The sequence below is a fragment of the Tamandua tetradactyla genome, chromosome 6, assembly GCF_023851605.1.
Source record: "Tamandua tetradactyla isolate mTamTet1 chromosome 6, mTamTet1.pri, whole genome shotgun sequence".
NCBI lineage: Eukaryota > Metazoa > Chordata > Mammalia > Pilosa > Myrmecophagidae > Tamandua > Tamandua tetradactyla.
Window position 1 is genome coordinate 75,214,054 of NC_135332.1, and position 16,381 is coordinate 75,230,434.

The 16,381-nt window shown below is 43.7% G+C and overlaps 1 protein-coding gene across 3 annotated transcripts in view; it reads left to right on the forward strand.

Moving 5' to 3' along the window:
* TBCD (tubulin folding cofactor D) overlaps positions 1–16,381 on the forward strand; it is a 251,762-nt gene that overhangs the window by 91,735 nt on the left and 143,646 nt on the right. The gene's annotated exons all lie outside the window — the stretch shown is intronic.

Below are 16,381 nucleotides of genomic sequence, written 5' to 3' on the forward strand. Positions count from 1 at the left end.
TGCCTCCCAAGAACCAAACTGCTCCAGGTTCCTGAATGCCATTTTAGCCCAGCCCAGAAATTTATGGATTAGAGTGGGGTTCAGATGTGTTCACAGTTAGAATGTAAACCGGCATTGTGTGGGTTGTACTCAGATAAATATTTGGTGCTCTCATAAAGACAGTGTGTGAAGCTTTTCTTGAGGAGCTGGTGTGCATGTAGGCACTTAGGTTCCATCTTGAGTGCGTGTGTCCTAAAGGAGGCTGGTGTTCTCAGGGCTCCTGCCCTTTTATTACCCTTCACCTGCTGTGCGTGAGAATCTGTCCGGGGTCCTCTTTGAGTCAAGGCAGTGCAGAGCTCACCTCTGCTGCCTTGCTGCGGGGACCTGCCAAAGCATGCCCAGAGCTGGCCACCGGGCCCAGACTGCCGAGTGCATGGACTTGGGCTGTCTGTGGAAAATCGCTTCCTCCCACCCTTGCACTGCCCTTTTCTTTTTTTAGTAACAAAGACAGTTTTGAGCCAGTGATTTCTCTGTCTACCTCCCCCTCCACCACCCCCCCTTGGTTGCTTATGTCCTCTTAATATCTCCTCTTTTGTGAAGGTTGGAATGTGGTGGCAGTGTGGGGAGAGGGAGAGGAGGTGCCGAGAGCTGGTGTCAGTACTGTGTCTGAGCTCGGTCTCACCCCAGGCCACAGCAGAGGTCCCAGGTTTGCAGGCCTAGAAGGGTTTCTTTCTTATTATGGAAGTCTTAAGATTTTACTTGATTCTACCTGTATATTTAATTATTAAAAAAGTTTATTTCCTACTTATGTCCAAATTACCCATCTATATAATTCAAAGAGTTAAATATATTTCTATATGCTTGTTGGAAAAATACATCAGTTTTCTGCTGCTCTGGTTTCCAGTTTCTGGGTGACAAACTACCCCCAAACTGAATGGCTTGAAACACCAGCAGTGTTGTTGTTCCTCATGGTTTTGAGGGTCAGGGGTCTGGGCAGGGCTTAGCCCGGGTAGTTCTTCTTCTCTGCGGGGTGCTGAGCCAGCCTCTGTGCCCTTCCAGAGGGTCCCAGGTGGTCCCTCATGCGCATTGTGCCCCGTGAGTGGCCTCCTCCACATGGCCTCACTTGAGAGCTGCCCCAGGAGGGGGTTGCTTTATATGGCCTGGCCGCCAGGACTCCAGGAGAGCAGAAGGCAGCCTCTTGTCCTCCTGATGGCTCAGTCCCCAGGATGTGAATTCCCTCACACTTCGTATGCTAGCACAGCTCCGAATGGGGAGATGACAGGTAGCCTCCCCTCCCTGTCCTCTTGGCCCAGGGGCTGAGTGTTTTGGTATTTACCTCCTTGACTCGAAATCCTATTAACCTGTTGTCAGTGCGGGCCCCATCCTCCTCCTGTGCCCCATTTTGGGTGCTGTCTTTGGATTTCCCTTTGTGGAAAATGCACGTTCACCTCTTTGCTGCGTCTTCTCCCACACCTGCCTTTTCTGTCAGCCTCAGGGCTGTCTCTTCCTCTTTCACTGAATTGGAAGCTCTGCTTTCTGACTTGCACATCACCTTCTCTCTTGTTACTCCTCTTTCTTTGCTGTGGAGCACCTCCCTTTTGTAAGTTCCTGAGAAGAAAGTAGGAGGAATCAATTGTTAGAGACCTTAAGTGATTGAAATGTCTAAGTTCTACCCATGATCTGATTGATGGTTTGGTGGGGTTTAGAATTTGAGGCCAGAAATCGTCTACCTTTAGAACTTTGAACAGTGTTCTCCATGTGTCTGGCTTTAAATACTGCTATTGAAAAGTCTGGTGTGATAATTCTTGATTGTTTTTTCTTTCCAACATTTTATATAAAAAATTTTTCAAACATACAGAAAAGTTGTAGGAATTTTACAGTGAGTGCTCATATATTCACCATATAGATTCTGCGTTAGCATTTTACTATATTCACTCTGTCACATAGCTGTGTTTCGTGTCCTTTATCAGTCCATCAATCTATCATATTTATTTTGCTGCATTCCGAAGTAAGTTGCAAGCATCACAACACTTTACCCTCAACCACTTCAGCAGACATATTATTAACTAGAGTTCAACACTTGCTTACTACTCTCTTCTTAGAGGAAAATTTACAACAAAAGGCACAGATCTTAAGAGTACCATCTAGTGACTTCAGACCAATGTCTTCCAAACCCCTGTCAAAATACAGAACGTTATCATTGGCCCAGAAAGTACTTTCATGCCCCTTCCTGCCTGTTCTCCCCCCAGACCAAGGCAAAAGATCATCCCATTTTCTCCCCACATAGATTGGTTTACCTATTTTGGAATTTTATGTAAATGATGATTCCTGATTCTTTATATAAAAGAATTTCTTACATGTTGACTTATTTCTTTATCCTCAGTATTCTTAGTTTCTTTATCTCTATTTTGCAACCCTTCTGTTAAGTATTTCATATCTGCTGCTATGATTTTTGGTTTCCAAGAGTTCTTTTGTGTCCACTGAGTGTCCCTTTTTAGTGCTTTATTTTTATTTAGTAGTTTCTGTCTTCTCTCTGAGCATTTTAATGATAGCTTTTTTTGGGGGGGGGGGGGTGGCAGCAGTTCTTCTCCTTGTATAGTCTCTTTTTACTTCTCAGAAGCTTTTGTGTTCCCAATGTGGCCCCTGCCTTCACTTGCCTTCCTCTTCTGCAAAAGTAGGAGTGGCCGTTGGCCAGTGCAGGGATCAAAAGAGAGGGCTGCACGGGTCTGTTTCTTCAGTGGCTTTCAGTGGTCTTCCTTATTTTAGGCTGTCCTTCTCCCCCGCCTCCAGGGTTACCTCCTCCAGCGTGGGTCCCCCAGCCTGTGGCCTCCTCAGGAAGGCTGCTGTCTTTGTCCACCCTGTCATCGTTAACTGTGTAGCTCTTGCCTTAAACTGGAAAAACATCCCTCTCTTGTTTTTATTGGGGTTCAGTCTACTGTTTCTGTGTTCTATCCCCCCATCGGGCAGGATCCTGAGAGTCAGGACTTTAGAGATGCAGCACTGTCCTTAACATGTCTTCCTATGTGTGTAGCACCTATGCAGCCCATCAAGTGCCCTGCTTCACACGATCATGAAGTAGGAACTCTGCAGAGGTCAGAATGAGCACAGAGAAGGTAAGTGACTTGGCTGAGGTCACACCGCCTGGTAGGTGACAGCAGAATTTGCTCCAGCTGGAGGGTGTGCGAAGAGGGGAGCTCAGGTCTGCACATTGGAACTGGGCACTGTTGTACTCAGTGCCTTGTTGGGAGAGGCTCCTGGGGAGGTGGGAGGGAGGGGTGCTCCTCCAGGGAGGGCCACAGTGCCTGGCAGAGGGGCCGGGTCTCAGCGGGTTTTGCTGTCCCTCTGCCCTGTGGTGTACACTCTAGGCAGTGCATTCACCATTCAGGTGCCCTGCCACTGTCCCCTCTGCTGCCATGGGCTCCAGCAGACATCCCCAGAGTGGGTGCCGTGACACGTCTTGGCCCTGTCCTGTCCTGCCTGTGTGTGACTTTGGGTAGTTGGTTGAGCTCTCGGGGCCTCGGTCTTTCTGCTGTGCAAAGGGATGACAGCATCTGCCCATGCTTTGAGGATCAGATGAGGTAACTCCCCTGACATCTCGTTGCCAGTGTGTCTGCAGTGCTGACAACAGGCAATAGGCATCTCTTCCACTTAAAAACCTGGGTGAAAGAAGTGAACCATTTATAAAAATCTCTGTCCAGAGGAAATGAAAACTCTGTAGAAAATTTGGAAGCATCATTTAAATTTCCCAGCTAAATTTTTGTTGTCTTTAGACAAAATATGCTGTTGTCAGTTACGTAGTCTGTACTACTTATATTATGCTGGAGGACAGGGATATTTTGTACTGTGTATGCCTGACAGCTCTTCGGGCTGTATTGAAGTCACCCCAGGTTACTCCCTGGAATGTCAGCTCAGCTCTTGGGGGCTTGTGAAATGTGCATGTCTCACTACACGGGTGGGATTTTTTTTTTTTTTTTTTTTTACATGGGCAGGCACCGGGAAATGAACCCGGGTCCTCTGGCATGGCAGGCGAGCATTCTTGCCTGCTGAGCCACCGTGGTCTGCCCACGGGTGGGATTTTACAGCCATTGCCAGCAGTGGGGTCTGGGCTTGTGTTTTCCTCTCCTCCTGGAGGGCAGGACCAGATGCCATCTCTTACATACATAGACCTCGTGGAGCTTTGCTGAGAGAACTGGGAAGTCTGTCTGGAGGATTGTGACTGAGATATGCCTTTCTCCCCAACTTGGGCCATAGGACACCCCTCCTTGTCAGGAGTGCTTTGCTCTGGGGGCTTGCTCTAGCCTCTGTGTCCTCTTGGGCTGCTTCAGCCCCACCCAGTCCATGCTGCCCTTATTTCCCCAGGCCTGTTCCAGTTGCATGTGTGATTTTTATATTTCCTTGATTATAATTCATTTCCAGCCACAATTCTCTTAGTGAGAAGAATGATCAAGAAAAAGTTGTGCCGTTCGTCTAAGCGTCCTGGAGGTCTGATTCTGTGATGGCTGCACAGCGCTCTGGCCTGCCTGTAGACAGTGTACTCCCCCCACCCCCCCAGCCCTCTGTCCGTCCTACTCCCCCATCCCCTTTCTTAGTCCTGCTGCCAGCTTTCTGACTTCATCTCTGTTGGCCATTGTGGGGGCTTTATCTGAAAGTGCACCTCTGTCTGGAGGCCACGGGGAGGGCTGTGTCCTGAGCAGATCTGGAGGCTTCAGCTTTCTTGGGCTTTGTGGCTGTGTTTCAGCAGCTTTGTAGCTTGGTTTAGAATTCTGAGCCCTGCTGTCTTTTTACTCAGAAGTTACGGCTCGGCCTGGGACCCCTTGCCTCTTCTGAGCATAGTTGAGATGCATGTCTCTGCAGCTCTGCAGAATCACCCAGGTGTTGCTCCAGCCTGGCTGGGCACCACTGCAGGTGGGTGCTGGTGGGGGCCGGAGATGGCCCCATGCATTCTGCTGTGGTGGGGCCACCAGCTAGAGGCTTAACTGGACTTGCAGGTGGAGGCTGCCTCGTATCCCCTGGCCTCACATCCTACCTTGAGCAGCATGTTCAGGAGCACACGACTGCTTGTCCCTGGGCTGCGTGAATGAGACTCAAACCTTCTGCAGCTCCCCGGGCCTCCTCCCGTGTCTTATAGTGTCATGAGAGCTGGGCGAGGTCAGGCCGTTTGCGACCCTCAGGGCCACCCAGCAGCTCTGTAAGGCAGCATGTGTGGTTCTAATTTCTAATTTAAGTCTGAGAACATCAGTGAGCCTTGATTTTATCAAACATTTTAATAGTACAGAGAAATGAGTGTCGAGTTAATTTGGCCATTCTAGTGAGATGTGGCCATGGCATGTGCGAACATTTGGGGAAAGTTTTATTGTTGAGTGTTTATTTTCCTTTGATGAGTAAGTGGATGACTTTATTTGGAACTTGAAGGCTGAGATACATAATGCCTTTACTTAAACTTTTATTTGTTTGCTTTTCGAATAATTCCACTATTTGAATTTTTATGAAACCAGAGCTAATTTAGTGTGGGGGATGGTGGAAGTGGCGCAAACAGCTCCTTTTTCTTGCTCCTTTTTCCTACCGGAAGCCACTTCCAGCACACCTCATCTGGCAGGTGGGAGGGTGTATGGGCAACCCCCAGCCTGGAAGAAGGAGCCGTGGCCTGGCCACCCTATGTGGCTGTGCTTGAGGGTGAAGGCTCTGCCGTGGGAGGGCCACTGGGCTGGAAGTTTCTGGGTGTGTATGGCCTTCGGGGAGCTTTTGTACTCAGCACCCAGTTCCCGTGGCTCCTCCCTGCCGGCCAAAGATTGTGCAAAGGCAGAGCGGAGTTGGCCGCTGTGGAAGTCCTCCCCGAGCGAGGCGGAGGGAGGGTGAGAGGTCTTTGTTTCTGTGTGCTTCATCAGGTTCAGAATGCAGGTTTGCAGAGATTTTTTTACCCTCTTTTGCCTTTTGACAGGCCATATGACTTTCGTGTCTAAAATGAAACTTGAAACCATGAGCTACAGTCTTGTTTTGTCTTTGATTGGGAAATTCAAAACGCGATTCAGGTTTGTGAACTTCGGCCAAGTTTTAAGGATTCCCACAGTTTTCTTCACCTGTTCTTCTCTCCCCACCCTGACAATAGAAGTCTCCTGTTTTTTTTCAGAATTTTCATTCTGACTCTTCTGACTTGTACTTTCTAGTTTTCCAGTTAGCAGGTCATGGACTCTTCTTTATTATATTGAATTTGCTATTTAAAACATGCTTTTTAAACATAGATCTCTGATTATATCCCCTACCACATATAGAAATCATTTAGTTAAACAAGGTCAAGAAAAATTTTAAGAATTTAAGGCACCCATCTTCTTGTTTTTCCTGCTACAAATAATATCAGTGGAAAAAAAAATAGACATAGACAAAAGGCAAATGCGTGGGTGGGGAGAGATTTGTGGCACTTCTCTGGATTTATCTTTGTTCCTTTCTCTTCCATCCACTGAGACTCATAACTGCTTTTCCTATCTTAACATTTATTTTTCTCTCTTTGCTTCATTCTGGGTAATTTCTTAAGCTTGGTCTTCAGGGCAAAGAATTTCTCTTTGAGTGTGTCAGGAATCCACTGATTTTCCATTATGTTTTAAATTTCTAGAAGTTTGTTTTGGTTCTCTTTCAGGTCTCCCTTGCTCCTTCACTGTGTTTACCATTCCTCTTATCATTTTAATAATTCAAGGGGTCCTTTCTTATTGTTTCCTTTAGGTTTTTCTATTATCTTAAGTTCTTGGGCTTCTAACCCTTTTGTTATATCTGCACATTCTCTTTCATGTGGATACTTCTCTTGTGCTGTTTAACATTTTTGCTTAATGAACTCATTTTTGGCAGGGATAAATTTGACTCTGTATCCATGGAAGTGTCCTGCAGTGCTGTCTTGTGTTGCTTCTCCAGGGCACCCTATGGGTTACTGTCTGGACCAGGCTTCTTATACATTTCTCAGCTTGGCCTTTTCTCCCTCAGCAGGTAAATTTGGACTCCACATCTGTGCATAGACCAGGCTTGGGTTTTCATTTCTCATGGGAACCTTTCCCTCTTTCAGAGCCCTGAGAAGAGACAAGCTTCCCTGCTGGAAAATTAGGCCTGTGGATGGAGTGATTATAGTCCTTCTTTTCAGTGAGAAGCTGCCTCTTCAGTGGTTCCACAGTTATAATGGGGTCTCAGCAGGCCCAAGGTCAATTTCCTGAGCTGACACAGGGCTTAAAACTCATCCCTTAGGCAGTAGGATGTAGAATTCTTAGGTGCTCTGTGGGTATACTTATCAGCAATTAATTGCAATAATCAATATAAGAATAAACTTTGTTGAATACAACTGTGTTCAGGCATTGTTCTGAGCCCTTAGGTTCCTTGTCCTCCTGCTACCCCTACGAGGGCGGGATTGCTGAGTTCCCTATTTCAGATGAGGAGTTCAGTAGCTTGCTGAGTCTTGTAGTCTGTGCCCCACTGCAGCCTGCCTTGCCTCTCTTTGCATGGTGACAGCTGAAGGCTTGTTTCACAGGATGAGGCCACAGCGCTGGGCAGCTTTGTGTGCTGTCTCCTTACCTGATCTGTGTTCCCAGTGGTGCAGCTCTCTTGGGGACCCCTGGCTGATAGAGGTGCCTAAAATATTGCTTAAGATTATGTAAAACAAAAACTGATAGGACTACATAGACAATGGACAGATGTGTTCTCCTGAGAGTTTAAATAACCTCTCTCAATTATTGGTAGGTCAATTAGAAAACCAAATAGATGTGTGCGTGTGTACATATATACATATATATATCTCATAAATAAAAGATTTGGACAGCAGAAGTAACAAGCTTGAGTCTGTGGATTTATTTAAAACCCCGCAGCCAGCAATTTGAGAATATACATCTTTAAACACAATTAACATTGATAAATATTGAAAAAATTTACTAGGCCATTTAACAAATCTCAAGAAATTTTAGAGTATCACCAGCAGGTAGACTGCATTCTCAAGACTATGAAGTACGGAAATTAAAAATTGGATACAGAAAGACAAACAAGACGTATTTCTAAATGACACATGAGTTGAGGGAGAAATCCCAATAGGAATCTTAAATAAAAATTTCAAAATATAAATGAACACTAACCAAATTATTATACATCAAAACTTTTGAGGAGGGTGCATGGGTAGTTCAGTGGTTAGAATGCCCACCTTCCATGCGGGAGACCTGCGTTCGATTCCCGGACCATGCACAAAAAAGAAAGGAAAAAAAAAAAACAAACTTTTGAGGGTACAGCTAAAAGAATACCTTCTAGGGAAAGTTACAGCCTTAAGCAGGAGTTGAAAATGATGGCCTCATTTTATTAGGGCCCTTTTACTTTTTTAAAAGGTTGCAGAAAACCCTAAGAAGATGTGGTGCAGATGGCACGTGGTCCCCACACCTGAGTGTTGTACTGGTTGGGCCCTTTTGGAAGCAGCATACTGAGTCTGCCTCCCCAGCTTGGTACAGTAAAGAAGAAAGGCTCATGCTATAAACAGGCAAGTAGGAGGAAGACAGTGAATATAGTACTAGAAATTAATGAAATAGAAACAAAGATTCAAAAGAAAGGGTGGACAGAACTCCAAAGCAGTTCTTTGAAAAGGCTTATGAAATAGATGAACCTCTGGCAATACTGTTGGTAGGAGACAGGAGCAGGTACAACCAACAGTATTAAACGTGCAGAAAGGGGCTCTGGTACAGGTACTAGGGAGATTAACAAAGGTATATCAAGAATGTATTTTGCCAATAAATTTGATAGCTCAGAGAAAATAGACAAAATCCTGGTAAAATGTAATTTGTCAAAATTGACCCAGTTAGTAAGTAAGTAATAGCCTACCTGAGCTTCAGTATCCTTGTTTGTAAATTAGGCATAAAAACCACCTACTTCGTGGGGTATTTTTTTTTTTTAATTTTATTGATAAAACCAACCAACATAGAACATGAACATTGTTAACATGTGAACATTCCTACTTGGTGTGTAGTCAGTGGCTCACAGTATCATTACACAGTTGTGTATTCATCACCATGATAATTTCTCAGAACATTTACATCACTCCAGAAAAAGAAATAAAAAGAAAAAAAGAAAAAACTGATACATTCCATACCCCTTACACCCCTTCTTCTCAGTGACCACTAGTATTTTCCTCTACCCAATTTATTTTAACATTTGTTCCCCTATTATTTATTTATTTTTAATCCATATTTTTTTACTCATCTGTCTGTACCATAGATAAAAGGAACATCAGAACAAGGTTTTCACAATCACAGAGTCACTTTGTGAAAGCTGTATCTTTATACAATCATCTTCAGGAAACATGGCTACTGGAACACAGCTCTACAGTTTTAGGCAGTTCCCTCCAGCCTAATACACCTTAATCTAAAAAGGTGATGTCTGTGTGATGCATAAGAATAACTTCCAGGATAACCACTCAACTCTATTTGGAATCTCTCAGCCACTGACACTTTATTTTGTCTCATTTCTCTCTTCCCCCTTTCAGTCGAGGTTTTCTCAGTCCCTTGATGCTGAGTCTTCATGGAGTATTTTTAAACAGTTTCTATTGAGATATAATTCACACTTGCTACAGTTCACTTACGTAAATTGTACAGTTCAGTGGATTTTGCAGCCGTCATCCCATTTAGCTTCAGAATATTTCCGTCAGCCCACAAAGAAATCCCTTACTCCTAGGTTCCCCTCCCCAGCCCCTCCATCCCCTTCAGCCCTAGGCTGGGCTAATTTACTATCTGGGTAGTTGTGTATTCTAATGTTTCATAGGAATAGAGTCGTACACTATATGGTCCTTTGTGAATGGCTTCTTTTTTTTTTTTTTTAACTTTTTTTTGTTGTATAGTATAACATATATACAGAGCAAAGAAATGAAAAAGCAATAGTTTTCAAAGCACTCTTCAAAAAGTGGTTACAGGACAGATCCCAGAGTTTGTCATGGGCTACCATGCGATCCAGTCATATTTTTCCTTTTAGCTGCTCCAGAGTATAGGAGGCCAGAGGGCTTAAATACTTTTTTATCATCACAATCAACTTTTTTTTCCTTCTTTTTTTCTGAAAAATGACATATGTACAAAAAAGCTATAAATTTCCAAGCACAACAGCACAGTTAGTTGTAAAACATATTTCAGAGTTTGCCATGGGTTACAATTTCACAATTTTAGGTTTTTACTTGTAGCTGCTCTAAAATACTGGAGACTAAAAGAGATACCAATTTAATAATACAGCATTCATATTCATTTGTTAAGTCCTATCTTCTATGTATAATTCCACCATCACCTTTGATCTTTCCATATCTCTTATTGGGGTTGTTTGGGCTATGGTAATTCTAAATTCTTGATATTGGAAGGGTCTGTCGCTAATATGCGGTAGGGAGATGGAACTATCTGATATTCTGGAGAGGCTGGGCTAGGTTTCAGGACTTATCTGGACCATGGACCCATCTGGAGGTTGTAGGTTTCTAGAAAGTTACTCTAGTACATGGGACCCTTGTGGAATCTTATAAATTGCCCCTAGGTGTTCTTTAGGATTGGCTGGAATGGTTCTGTTTGGGGGTTGAATGGCTTCTTTTATTAGCATGTTTTCAAAGTTCTTCCGTGTTCTATGATATATCAATACTTAATTGCTTTTTATGGCTGGAGAATATTCCGTTGTTTGATTTGTTGTTTTTTCTGTACCTAATTTGATGCACATGTGGGTTGTTTCTACTTCTTGGCTATTATGAATGATACTGCCAAGAAACTCAGGTACAAGTTTTTATGTGAACACAAGCTTTCATTTCTCTTGGGTATATACCTTGTAGTGGGACATAGGCTGTGCTGAAGATTCAGGAAATTAATATTTATCAAGAGCTTAGAACAATATTTGGCATGCAATAAATTCTATGTATGCATTAGTGATGGTGATGATGTGATATAAAACACTTCTTAAAGACAAAAGGACTTATGGATATTTTTGTCGTATGTGAATATAGCTACATCAGCTTTCTTTGGTTTAGTATTTTCTCAGTATGTCTTTTTCTATCTTTTTTGATAGAAAAGTATGTCTTTTCTATATTCTTACTGTTGTATGTATGTCATATTAAAAATTCACTGCTTTTTTTTTGAGTTCACTTTTCATTTTTTTTGCATGTCCTACAATGACACATCCCAAATTGTGAATTCAAAAGAAAAACTGCTATTCCTCTGTATTAACACTAATTTTGTGTCATTTATTTTTAATGTAATTTTATTGAGATTTGTTATATATTCACATACCATAGAATCATCCAATTTGTACAGTGGTTCATAGTATCATCATAGAGATGTGCATTATCATCACAATAGATTTTTGAACATTTTCATTACTCCAAAAAAAAAAGAATAAAAAGTAAAAAGTTCACCCCAAATATCCATGCCCCTCCCCTCTTTGTTTCTCTTCTCCTTTTTTTTTCTTATTCATCTGTCCATACATTGGATAAAGGAGTGTCAGTCACAAGGTTTTCACAATTGCATGGTCACACCGTGAAAGCTCTATGGTTATACATCATCTTCAAGAATCAAGGCTACTAGATTACAGTTCAACAGTTTCAGGTGTTTCTTTCTAGCTACTTGAATACACCAAAAAAACTAAAAAGGGATATCTATATACTGCATATGAATAACCTCTCAATTCTATTTGAAATCACTCTGCCACTGAAGCTTTCTTTCATGTGTCTTCTCCCTTTTGGTCAAGAAGGCTTTCTCAGGCCCATGATGCCAGGTCTTGGCTCATCCCTGGAATTCATGTCCCACGTTGCCAGGGAGATTTACGCTCCTGGGAATCATGTCCCATGTAGGGAGAGGGCAGTCAGTTTACTTGCTCAGTTAGTTTAGAGAGAGAGGCCACATCTGAGCAACAAAAGAGGTTCTCTGGGGGTGACTCTTAGGCATAGTTAAAAGTAGGCTTAGCTTCCCCTCTGCAGGAATAAGTTTCAAAAGGGCAGGCCCCAGTATCAAGGGCCTGGCCCATCAAATTGGCAGTCTCCAATTCTTGCAAGAATATCAGAAATTCTCCAAGTGGGGAAGTTTAATATTTCCACCTTTTTCCCAGTCCCTCAAGTGGACATTGCAAATACTTTTTAATCTTCTGCCCAGATTACTCTGGGATGTATCAGGCCCTCACATCACCATGTACAAACCAATGAGATCTCACTCTGTATTCAAGGTTCCATGTAGTTATGGAGCGCAAATAAGCTGAACAGTAATTTCTTTTTAATAGAGATACTGACATGTTTGGATTTAGGTCTGCCATCTTGCTTTGGGCTTTGTGTCTGCAGTATTTTTTGCTGTGCTTTTGCTTTTATTTTTCTTTGAATTGTGATTTCTCTTGTGTCCATAGTCTTATGTTTTCCCTTTTTATTGATTTGGAAGTTATACAACTGTATTTCTCTTCTTTAATGCTAATCTTTTATCATGCATACTTCAAAGCCAGTTTCTTAACCCACCTTCTAAGTAAAAATGGTTCACTTTATTTAACCCTGTTTCCTCTCCACCTGAATACTCGTTATTGTCTTTTTTCACTCTATATTTTTATTTAACATTAGACATTTTTTTAAAAAGACACTCCTTGTTTAGATTTTTCTGTATAGAATTTCTTTTCCTCAACTTTGTGTGTGTGTGTGTCTGTGCAGTTTGGACCTCTCCTTTGGGGTGATTTTACTTTTGATACATTCCTTAGAAGTTCCTTCGATAAAAGTCTGTTGGTAATAAATGGTCTCCCATACTGTTTGTCTGAAAATTTCTTTTTTGGCCCCCATTCTTTAAAGATATCTTGTTGGTATGCCTCTCGTGGCTCTGCATCCACCTTCTACAGGCTCCTGTGGTTGCTTTTGAAAAGTCTGCTGTCAGTCTGGTTGTTCTTTTTGGTGACGCTTTTTCTCTGTGGCTGCTCTTAGGATTTTTTTTTTTCTTGTTTTTGGTGTTTTGCAGTTTGACCATGATTTGTTTAGGTGTAGATTTATTTTTATTTATCTTGCTTATCGATGTTAAGTTTCTCATAGGCTTTTACATCTTTTATTGTTTCTGAAAAATTCTCCACCATTAATTCTTTAGAATTCTCTCTTCATTTCTATTTTCTTCTTCTGTGACTCTGATTAGAGCTTTGCTAAGGTCCCTTTATTTTCTCCTTTTTCGTATTTTCCATTGCCCTTTCTCTCTGGATTATCAGTAATTGCTTCAGCTCTTTCTTCTACTTCCGCAGGGGTCTCTCATCTGCTGGTTCTTGTGCTCTGTTAAAGCCATGCATTATGTTTTTATTCTTAATATGTTTATATATCATATTATTTATCTAAGACATATAAAATATGTTATGCATTTCTAAACAGATGTCTGAAATTGCCTACTCATTTCTGATATCTTATTTCTTATTGACTTTTTTCTGTCTTCTGTTAATTTTTCATAGAGTTTTTCATATTTTCATAAATATTTCATAGAGTTTTATGAAAATAATTTAATATTTGAAAGGTTCTGTTTCTGTGGTCTGTGATGATTTAATTTGGCTTTGTTCATTTGTTTATTCATTTATGGTGACACCCTGCCAGGCCATCCCCTACATGGAACCCTCTTCCCAGTACTGGGCCTCTGGCAGCCTGGCCAGGCTGCCCTCCCTGTGGACGCCTCCTTAGCCTGAGTGAATGCCAACTCCTGTGTCTGCACACCTACCTGTCACTTTTGTCCTCATCCCTTGTGTGTTCTCAGTCCCTGTGCAAGTCACTCCCCTACAGGGATGTCCCCCATTCACCTGGGCCATGACATTGGTGCTGGGCTCCCCTCAGGACCCCCGTCCCCCCACCCGCATCTGTGCTGAGTTCCCCTCAGGACTCCTGCCCCCCATCTGCATCTGTGCTGGGCTCCCCTCAGGACCCCCATGCCCCCACCTGCATCTCTGCTGGACTCCTCTCAGGGACCCCCTTTCCCCTGACCTGCATCAGTGCTGGGCTCCCCTCAGGACCCCCATCCCCCCACCCGCATCTGTGCTGGGTTCCCCTCACGACCCCCATGCCCCCACCCGTCTGGGCCCTGATATCCCTCATCCCACTGTGGCCCCTGCCATCCCTGTGTAGACACTGACCTTCTCTGCTCTGCCTGATGACTTCAGAATGAATTATCTGGAAGGATAGGGAAAGGTGTTTGCTTTTTAAAAAATACATTTCTTACTGTGTTGTTTTTAATTTTGAGATTTTGCCATCCTTTTAAATCTCTCTTTTCAGTTCTTTTCATTATGTGTATAGTATTTGTGGTGTGTGTGTATATGTACCTATATACACTCACTTGTATATATGTTTTTTTACAGGTGTCTTTTTTTCCTTTCAAACATGTGATTCTTTCTGATTGGAATTGAGATGCTGTATGAAAGAGTCCACAGTTAATGCAGAGAAGTGTAGAGTCCGTCTGAGTGGCTTGTCTGCAGAATTTAGTGCTTGCCTTATTGTGTAAAGGAGCCACATAAAGGCAGACCTCTCTGCCTGTGTCACCTGACTTTTCTTTGTTAGTTTTAAAAGTTCAAGTTCCTGTATTATTCAGAGCCAAGTTTCTGATATATATGAATGTAATGGAATCATGTTTGGATCAACAGAAGACATTCGTGTAGATTACTCAAATAGCACTGTGTTTCCACATGGTTTATTCTGTTATTTTGGGCATCTTTGATGAAAGTTTTGCTATTTTAATAAAAAAATCTTGCTACCTGGCATAACTTCTAGGAAAACATGCTCTTTATTTGTTAAATTTGTTTCCACATCATCCTTATTTTGTTGACTTACAGTTTCTGTTAGCTTCAGGCCCACTTTGTGTTTAAAATAAAGTTTAGGTTTGTTAATTTGATTGGGGAAGTATACAGGTAAAGCAGTTGAGGAATCCTAGTGGACTTGAATTTCAAGTTTGCTTGTGAAAGTAGTGCATTAAAATTTCTCTTGAAGACACCACCTTATGAATTATCCAAGTAGGTGTGTCACCTAGAAGCATGACATTTTAGGCTTTTTGTCTCACTGTGCCTGAGGTGAGCTGAACCATCTTTTCTCTGGATCCATTTTCATACTTCCTCAATTGCCAAGGATTAGACATCACCCCACAGCTGTGGAACACGTTGCTTTGGAGGGGCTGTGGCTGAGATGGCCCCTTCTCTCTGTACTTGTGCACGCAGCCTGTGGGAGTGCGGTGGCACCTGTGCATGCTGGGCTGCTGTCCAGCCACTAGCTGCTTTGCTGTTGCCAGGTCCTTTCCATCCCAGCCTTGCTGGGTGGCCTTGTTGGGGTGGGATGGATGGGAAGCGCTGCTAGCCTGGAAATGTAAGCTCTGCCTCCCAGAGGGTGCTGTGAGCTGGGCTGCCCTCGACCCCGTGTTTAGAACCCTGGGGCTGATAGGCCTCTTCTGGCAGAGTGAGCTGAGGACTCTGTGAGCCTTCATTTGGCGTGAGTGGTGTCAGCCCGTGGTCCCTTGATGGTGTCCTTCTTTGGGACAGGAGTCATTCCTGGTCTGCGTGTTCCCACTGGCTTTGAAGGGAGAGTGCGGACTGGGGTAGTGAGTGTCCTGGGAGCACCACCCTGCAGAGCGTGTTGTGCGGAAAAATGCAAAGTGCTCCCACTGGCTTTGAAGGGAGAGTGCAGATTGGGGGTAGTGAGTGTCCTGGGAGCACCACCCTGCAGAGCGTGTTGTGCGGAAAAATGCAAAGTGCTCCCACTGGCTTTGAAGGGAGAGTGCGGACTGGGGGTAGTGAGTGTCCTGGGAGCACCACCCTGCAGAGCGTGTTGTGCGGAAAAATGCAAAGTGCTCCCACTGGCTTTGAAGGGAGAGTGCGGACTGGGGTAGTGAGTGTCCTGGGAGCACCACCCTGCAGAGTGTGTTGTGCGGAAAAATGCAAAGTGCTCCCACTGGCTTTGAAGGGAGAGTGCGGATTGGGGGTAGTGAGTGTCCTGGGAGCACCACCCTGCAGAGCGTGTTGTGCGGAAAAATGCAAAGTGCTCCCACTGGCTTTGAAGGAAGAGTGCGGATTGGGGGTAGTGAGTGTCCTGGGAGCACCACCCTGCAGAGCGTGTTGTGCGGAAAAATGCAAAGTGCTCCCACTGGCTTTGAAGGGAGAGTGCAGATTGGGGGTAGTGAGTGTCCTGGGAGCACCACCCTGCAGAGCGTGTTGTGCGGAAAAATGCAAAGTGCCCCTTGCTGCCTGGATGGGGGGCAGAAATAGCCTGTGTTTTGAAGCCGATTGCAAATCAAACTGGACGGCTTGTGGTTGATGTAGACTGATGGGAATTTGAATCTGAAGTTGCTGCAGAAGTGACTCTGAGGTGGCCACATGCTGTCAGGGTCTGGTGGGCAGCTGGAGAGGAGGCGGTGAGTATGTTAGAACCTGTGGGGAAGTGGCTCTGAAACTGGCTTCCTTGGTGGCAGGT